A 9,097-nucleotide genomic window follows, 5' to 3' on the forward strand; every position below is an offset into this window, starting at 1 on the left:
TTGCTCCCCCCCCCCCCCCCCCATGTCCAATCCCAACATCTTTCTAACTCGCAGCACATTCCTGCTGATTGTCCTGCTCATGTCAAGCATCCTGTTGGCATCTTTTCAACGTAACCTATAGCAGGACCTCTGATGATCCGTTCTCCCCAATTGTAGTCCACCCGGTCCTCGCTCTCAGACGCGTCCACAGAACGGATGGCTCAGAGAGGCCGTCTTTAAAGCACATCAGAGGCACAGAGCGTGAGACGGCTTCTATGTGAGAATGGTGGTTATAGAGAATACAGAGCTGCACTGTACTCAATGCATGCACGCTGCTTTTTCTTTTTCCTCCCCCCCTTCGCAGTCTCGCTCCATATCACGTGCGACTCACCGCTACCCCTCTGTCCTTCCCTCAGTCCACCTATCTCTCCTCTGTCTCTGTCCTGTGTTTACACTCCATCACATCACATGTTGTGTTATCTCGTTGTCCCGGTGCGGGACGTTGCTCAGTTACATTTTGTGGTTCAGCAAATAAAAGGCAGAATTCCCCTCTGGGATCATTAGGCACAGCGCCGCAGCTATGAATCTCAATTGCTTTTTTATTACACAGAATTCCTCCGTGTTTCATCATTAAATGCAAAGTAATCACAAAAGAAAAGAAAACAGCGAACTGGCTTTTCTGGGTACGCTGCTCATTATTCGGTATTGTATCCGCCTAAGAAAGTGTTAAGTAAGGTCTCAGAGCTGTTTAAACACGATGCCGAGGAGCAAGCATCTTAACCTTGTGCTGAGCAGACAATAAAGTGAACCTGTCACACTCACACTGGCCCTCTTAGTGCTCAGTTCCAAAGAAATGAACAGATTATACAAGGAAAAGGATCTCGTCCTGTTATCGGGGTTGGTTTCAGGATGTTACTGTGTTGCTGACTCACCGTGTCCCTCCCTCCTTCTAGCTGCCACTGCAACATATTTGTAGTGTGCTGCACAATTTACTAGTTGAAGGTTCAAGTGAGGCAATTGACCCTATACACATTGTTAGTTGTTGAACAGCTGGGGCGGGAAAATATGACTGGACTCGTGTCTGTTTGTACATGGAGGTCTGGTATTGACAGGTAGGCTGTCAGGGTTCAGTAGCATTTCATCAGATCCAGTATTGAAGACACTTCAGCTCTATATAGTAACTAGTCTGAATAGGTAACTAAATGGTTTTGTATTCTGTAAACAACAAAAGTCAATCACTTAAAGTTGCTATAATCAATATAACAATGGCTCAAAAAAAGGGAGGGGGGGCTCGAAGTGATGAACTCACAGATAATTATCACGACGCTCTGCAGTTCCCCGCAACTCTACAGAGCTTTTCAGCATCTCTCAGCTCGTGGTTTTATGGCCTGCTCTCATCAGCACCGTTTCCAGCTGCCGCATTCAGCTAAAAAAAACACATCACCAAACAGCAGACGAAGTGAGTGACTAGCCACTAGAACATAGTGGAGCCTGGTGGGCTTTTCAGGTTTTAGTGGGGAGCTGAACAGAGACACGACTCCAAACGATAATGTTGCTCATGATAATATGTTGACGGTTGTGTTTACGGCTTGTTTCCGCTGCCCCCAAGTGACCAACGAAAAGTACCTGAAATGCAACATATATGGCTCCATATTCTTGCCATTAATTACTATCAAATGCTTCCCAGTGTATCTTATTACCTGCACCCTTTTCATACCCGAGGTCGCCCTGAGTAAAATGTAAACTCAAAACTGCAGACTTTTGGAATAAGTTCAGCAGCTCATAATCTGAGGTAAACCAAATGTATGTAAAACAGCTTCAGACTGCCCGTTCCCAGAAGAAATGTTCCTTTTTCTATTAAAAATATTCTGCCAAGCTAATATATCAAAAGTGAAAAAAACTTTAAACTGTAGCGGTTCTGTAGAAGCAGCTTGAGGAAATAGACTCCGCCAGAAGAGAAAACGTTCTCATATGGCCCGTGTTGATTTTTACGCCGGTCGTAGATCACCATGCGGTGGTGAGAATGCTTTTGATTGCCCTGAGGCTGTTAGGAAGTACGGTTGATTAAAATGACAGTTCTCATTCAATCAAAAGAGCCCCAAACTAACCCGTTAAAACAAATCTCACTTCTGGCCGCACCCTCGACTTCTCAGACTAATTTGTGGGATTCCAGAAAGTGGGAGCTAGAGAAACATCCTCTCTGCCCTCTGATATTTCCACATCCTTGTCCAAGCCTATTTATTTTGGAAGCACGTTGCATGGAAAAACAAGAATAAGTCATGCTTTAGTGGAAAAAACAGACTGTACATGAGAAGTGCAAGTAGTCACCCATTGGTTTGTGGACTGCCGTTGTGAAGCCTTGAGTTTGTCATTTTAGTTGTCGCCATCATGGTTTTAGGTCATCGCCATATTCGCCAAAACGGTTACAATGAACTTTCATGAAATTAAAACTCTGAAAGGATAAAAGTTGGAAGACAAAGGCTATTAGTGCATTTTACAATGATTTATAATGATTTAAATAAGGACTATTCTTATGTTTGTACTGGGAAGTTGATTTACCTCAAACAAAGATGATCCGCTGAGTAACAGACGTCTCTTTTCCGATGCAACTCTAAGGGGAAAGTATTTCTTTGCCTCATTGCTTTACGTCACAGCCTCGGAAATTGTGATTTCGACAGTTTGGGCCCGGCTGTCTTCTAGGGGGCTTGCATCTGTACAATCTGACTTCTTTTTGCAACCAGAGGAGTCGCCCCCTGCTGGCCATTTGAAAAGAATACAAGTTTAAGACATTGCAACTGGCTTCACCTTTTAGGCCTGGACGCTTCCGCCTGAGAAAAAACGAAAAGTTCCTGTGTATTTCTCACACTGACCACATCTTAACCGCTTTTGTTAAAACTGACCTTCCCCGGCACCATTCTATTTGTGATACAATGCATAACTGCACAAAGGACCAGTTTGTATTCCTGTGGGCACAGAGAACCAGGAGGGGGGCCTCTAACAAGTAATTGAGGGGCCACAGATTGATGTGCCCTGCAGCCTGCAGAGACCTGGACTGTGCTTTCAGTCAATAAACCAGTAAGATTTATGGAGCGTACATCACACCACCAAGGATGCAGCCAGGGCAACAGATTTACTCCTAGTTTTAAATCTATCCCTCTGTAATGAAATGCCCATTTCTGAATTGTCAGACTCCTCTGATCTGGTCTGGTGTGTTGCAAGTGTTGTGCTAATGTTGATGTATGATACGGGGTGGCTCTCTCTCCTCTAGCTCGCCCCTGTAGGACTTGTGTCCCTCCGGTGTGTGTGTGCTAGAAAACCGTTCGATACGCTTTGGTTGTGTGTGAATTAAATGGAAAGCCAAACGGCATTAGCCGCTGTCAGGTAGTTCTTCACAGAGATGGTGAATTAATCCATATGCCCCTGCGCGGCCTGGTTTCTTGTAAATGCTTTGGCTCTGTCTCAGGGGGGGGGAGAGGGGGGGTTATGGGAGGCATTCAGAGAAATGAAACGATAAACATGGTGCTGCGTTACCCCTCCTCAAGGGGTTGTTATCATGAATTTGAGTCTGCTTGTTATTCCCAGAGCGTCTCTATCGCTCTGTAAAGCCGGTCTTCGTGTCCTACCCGGCCTGCCTGGATGTAGAAATGTATAAGATCTGCTGACTCGCACCCACCCGGCCTTGTGGAAATGTGGTATGAATGGAACTTGCACACTCAGGATATCTTGTTCCGCTGGAATATGTCAACATGAATCCACTCCTCAGCAGTCTCGTGACCTGCACAAAAGGTTTCCGCTGCTTCCTCTCACATTCCAGAGAAGAAGAAAAAGAGCGTAGATCGACAATTGACTGCTTTATCGCCGTGCTTTTGTTCTGTGATTGATTGCTTCCACGTTGTCTGTGTTGTTTGAAAAAGTTCAAAGTTTTCCTTCTTTTTTTTTAAATTTCTAAGATTTTTGCTTATTTTCAACCTTCCCAATACGTTGAGCTGATGACTAGTGAAGACACAAACGGGACAGACTGGAATCATTCATTATTTCTTTTTTAATTCTGCTTTTGTTGTTGAGGTGCTTTCAACTGTGGCTTTCAATTAATATTTAAATACAAGAGATCAAATTCACATCTCGTGTAAGCCGATCCTGAGTTTTCTCGTGTTCTCAGATGACTTGGTCTGGAGGTTGTTTTCTGCTTCATGTTTTGGGGGGAAAAGGTCAGGATTTCCTTTGACAAATCCTGACGCAGCAGTTTCATTATTGCTCAAACCTCTCGTTTCTTAGGGACTAAGAATAAACGTTCTCACTTTCATCTTGTGTTGATTTTCGAGGTCCCCGTGGACGACAGTGGTAGTGTTTCCGAGCCCCAGAGGTCCTTTAGAAAACCTCTCATTTTACTGCAGCAGGGGTCTGACCGTCTTCTACGCATAGTCCTGGTTCTGGTTCTCCCGCGCCTCCCTTCCCTCCAGCGGGCCTAACTATACGGCCCGGGCCTCCAGCAGCGTGGGGTTGGCGATGCTCTGCTCCAGGCTAGAGGAGGAGGAGATGCTGCTGCCGGCGCTGAGCTCTCCTCCTCCCATTGGAGCTTCCGACTCCGAGTCGAAGGCGGCAGCAAAGTCAGATCTGGGTCCGTGGTGGGCTGGTAGCTGCCGAAGGCCCCGCTGGGGTCTGAGTTGAAGATGTTTATAAGACATAGAGGCATCAGTATTTAATTGAACCTGTACTGAACCATAACTAGTTAAAAGTTCCTCACAGTAACTTCATTTAAATGACTTGAATCACAACATAACTGAGCTTGAAAGAAGGTCCATCATCACAGTAATGGCTCCTCTGTGGCATCACTTGTATTTCCGTGTTGACATTGATGATGTGAATGTTGTATCTTCAGGTGACTCGACAGTATTTGCACATGAGATCATGATACTCATAACTGCCTTCACTTACCCACTTCTGCATTCCTTTGGGCACTTTCTCCTAAAATAACATTATGTCTCCTCGATGATTCTATCACTGTCAGCCTAATGAGGGCCATTAGAATGAAATACGTTTTGTGCTTTCGCTTCCAAGTGGAGCAGAATCTAACGGTTTGAAATGAGGCTCAGAATTATAACCAAACAAGATGACGGCAAATATTTTTCGACAGCGTCCGGCATTGATGTCTTGGCCTTCGCCACAGGGTTGCTCCTGTCGTTTAGTGACCGTTTTCCCTAATCAAAGACTGGAAAAGGCGCAACGGAACAGAAATGAGAAAGGCTGCCTTTATACGCAGTGCCAACACAAACAATGGCCAGTGCCAGTGTAGACGGCCGAGCCCGGGAGGTGGTCCTCGGGGGCTCAATAGCCGTAGTGTTTCTGCCGTGGGCTTTCGGATGCCACAGAGGCACAGCCGGCTTTGCCAGGGAAGGGCGTCCGTGGCAGAGTGCAGCGGGAAGTAACTGGAGCCCCGGCTTGTGGAGTCCAAGGGCCCGAAGGAGACTCTGCTGAAGTGGTCAGACAGCTGTGTGTGGAGAGGTGAGTGCTGGAATGTAAGCCATCGCAGTCTGAGTATTGTAGGAATGTAGAGGTTTTTATCTGCGTTTCCTCCCTTTTTATCTGTTTCTCCTCAACATTAATTCGCCATCGGTGTCAGCATATATTATGTTGCAGCATGTGTTTCTATTGTGCGACATGTGTGCGCCCATAAAGTTAACGCATCTGTTAAAGTCTTTCCATGCAATTAACGTGTCTGTTTGCCTCGTAGAAGACGTATTTATACTACAATCAGCTCTAAACCATAACACTATTTCATGCTTGCCTGCTAATGAAGTCTGATTTGAGTGATTGAGTGAACGCAACATCTTCAACATCATCAGCTGTTTATCTGATCGCTGATGCAGGCGGCAATGAATGGAATCTGATTGAAACAGCAATTATTGTCATTGTAAGCCCTCCAGTCAATTTACCCGGTTCAACGATGTCATTTAGCTCATGGCTCCAAATTGATTGCGTCGCAACGTGCACAAACAGATGCAGGCGCATGCGCATGCAAATACACACACACACACACACACATTGACCGTTAATTATTTTAGGCATCATATCTGGTTTATATCGAGGGATAGATATGTTGTTGTTTGTTTGTTCTCCAGGATTACGCTGATGGATGGTTCCTGGAAATCAGTTCTGGAATCAAGACAAAAGAGACGTGATTTTCAAAGTCGTCTGATGATTGTTTGGCCACTGTGGTCCTGTTAGGCAGATACTTTACGAAGGTTGTGAAAATTGATGGTGACATCTGAATAGTTTTGTTTTAGGTTTGTATTTTAATATTTGCACTATATGTTCAGTGATTTAAAAAAATGCTAACTTCACTGTGTTCTTAAAATATTAATAGCGTTCAAATAGTATTTGAATCAAAAGAAAATTTAGACGGCGAAATTGTGTATCAAGATATCTTAATATGTAATTTCATCATGATACGATTCCATTGAAAGACGACAAATTACCAAAATTAATTTTTTTCAAAGGCTGATGATCATGTTTGCTCTGCCACGCACACTGCATGTAAACCACGAGCCTTGCTCTGTGTGACTTGAGACTTGAGACAGGTGTGGGTCTGTCACTGCTTCAAATAGATCATTGCACCCCCCCAGTAGTGCTCAATGACATCACTGCCACATGTCGGGCCCCAGGCCTGGTGTCCATCTTCAAGGGTGCGTATAGTATCATTTCCAACCAGCGGGTGGCACTGTCACTCTGAGAGCCCGGTGTGGAATGGGCCTCACCGTGTCAGGGCTCTGAGGGGCCTGTTTTGTCAGTCTTGGCTGCGGTACCATGCTCCTCTATCCATCATGACCACCTTGCGTATTTATACCCCGCTGTGGCTTTTGTCACATTTGCAGTCAGCGCTGCTCAGAGCGCTAACCCACTGGAGACACCAGTCTCGCACTGTTTTTCCAATCCGACCCTCAAAATGTTCACAATGTCACTGAAGAAGCGCCGCACGATGATCTGCCACAAAGGAACCGATAATGAGACGAAATCAGCGGGGCATTCAGTGGCCATTCTCTCGTGTTAAGGCGTATCCTCCCTCTCTTGTTCTTAGCAGCATTGTTCATCTCCCTCGCAGTGTTTACCAGAGTGTGTCACCTCACATGGGTCTATTTTTAGCAGGGGGAGAATAGTGCTGTCGTGTGTTTCTGTGCTGGGGTGGAGCTTCAGAGAAACATGGTCTCTGGTAATGGAGCGAACTGAAAGGAAAATATCGCAAATGGACAATCAGGGCCTGCTTCTAATAATGGTAACAGTAAACAAAACACACCCCCTAACCCTTTTATAGAGAGTGAGAGAGATGGCAATCGGGAGAAGTTCAGCTTTGAAGTATTTACCATGGTTCCATGGAATTTATTTTACTTTTTTTTTTAGATAAAGGAGTACACAGATCTGTGGTTGCTGAGTAACAGTTTTCTTGGTTCCCACCGTGATTTTACTCGTGCATTTCCTCCGCCGACCAAGTCATTCTGAGGATGGCAGAGAAATACCCACGGACAAGTCGCTAGATGCCCACATTCCTATTTTGGGCAATTTAGAGTCTCCACCCCACCTGACTTGCATATGTCTTTGGAATGTGAGAGGAAACCCACGCAAACACCGAGAGAACAAGAGAAAGCTCCACCCAGGAAAGACTTGAGGAGCAAACCTGGAACCTTTTTGTTGGGTTTGAGAGCCATCCAGGTGTCATTTTGATACTGGCTGTTCGTAGGTTTGTTTGAAATCTTTATCATACTAGTGCGTGTCGATACAGATATAAAACCTTTTTGAGGAATAAAAACACATTTGTCATGATAAAAACAATGTTTGGACAGTGACTTCTTGGCCAGCTGTCCAGTTTTTATACTAACCTGAGCTAACCACCACCTGGCTGTAGCCTCAGATTTATAGGACAGCAATGGGAGTCTCCTTATCTAAGACTATTTCCCAAAATGTCAAACTATTCCTTTAGAGAATAAGTCAACAAATCGTGTGTAAAGAAAACATATAGTTGCTTCCAAATGATGTTTTGATGCCACAAAACTAATCTCCAAAGCCATCTCCTGCAGTTTAGCCCTCAGTTTCCATGTGTCTGGACAAACAGATTGTTTCTATCCAGATTGGAATTACATGAAGTGATGTATGAACAGGGGAAAAGCCTCTCAGACATCACTTGCCACTGATGATCTTTGATCATTCCCACAGGATCCCACGGGCAACACATCTGCTCCGGCTTTGCCGCCGGGATGTGATGAGCACAGGCGGCTTATCCTTTAATTACTCTCATTTCAGCTCTATTCTGAGAATTCATAGGGAAAATGTGTTTCTTTTTTGTGTTTCTCCCCCCCCCCAGATACAAAGTCCTCTGTGTTCCCAAAGCTATCCCGGGCCACTACATCCCATTTAGTATGCCGTTGTATCAAACCATGACATCAGCCTGTTCTAATTGTTTCCAGACCAGGCATGGGCTGAGTTTTTCATTTTATTTTCCATTTCGTAGCTCAGGTCTCGGTCGCTCGGCGTCCAGCAAAAGCAGATAATGAGAAACGGCGCATGATGTCATGTAGACAGAGCTGTAGCGGAGCCAAAGTCTTGTGACCAGGTTTCCAGGAAGTTATCACTTTCCCCCGTCGTTTCCTCTGCTTTCTTTTCCTCTGCTCTGTCTTTTTTCAGCCTCTTTGGCGATGGGAAAACCCAAGTTTTTCTGCTTCTCTGATAATATTCAGGTATTCTGTGGGAATGCACCTGATAACGGCGGTTGTGTGTCGCTGACCCGAGGGTGCCCCTTCGGCCTCATCCCCAAGTGTAATGTACCTTGCTTTCCTTACACTAAAACAAGAAGGGAGAGGAAAAGAAGGGGAGGGCAGTGGAACCGAAGCAGGGGATGATAGAGTAGGAGCTTGAATGGAGAGAGACCATATGTATTGAGTTGAAGAAATTGCGTTTTATGAGCAGAGAGTGGGCCTCTGCTTGGAATTCTCAATGACATCATGCTGGAGCGGAGCCGTGCAGCCAGGACTCGGGAGACGGAGTGGGCCTTCACCAGACGGGACGACTAGACCGGATCTCTCTGTGTGTGTGTGTGTGTGTGTGTGTGTGTGTGTGTGTGTGTGTGTGT

At 45.3% G+C, this 9,097-nt stretch overlaps 1 protein-coding gene across 7 annotated transcripts in view; it reads left to right on the forward strand.

Annotated features, from left to right (window-relative positions):
* LOC116381960 (IQ motif and SEC7 domain-containing protein 1-like) overlaps window positions 1–9,097 on the forward strand; it is an 81,430-nt gene that overhangs the window by 50,103 nt on the left and 22,230 nt on the right. The window lies entirely within an intron of this gene.

This window comes from Anarrhichthys ocellatus, unplaced genomic scaffold (assembly GCF_004355925.1).
Source record: "Anarrhichthys ocellatus isolate YVR2014 unplaced genomic scaffold, GSC_Weel_1.0 scaffold5, whole genome shotgun sequence".
In the NCBI taxonomy this organism is placed as follows: domain Eukaryota; kingdom Metazoa; phylum Chordata; class Actinopteri; order Perciformes; family Anarhichadidae; genus Anarrhichthys; species Anarrhichthys ocellatus.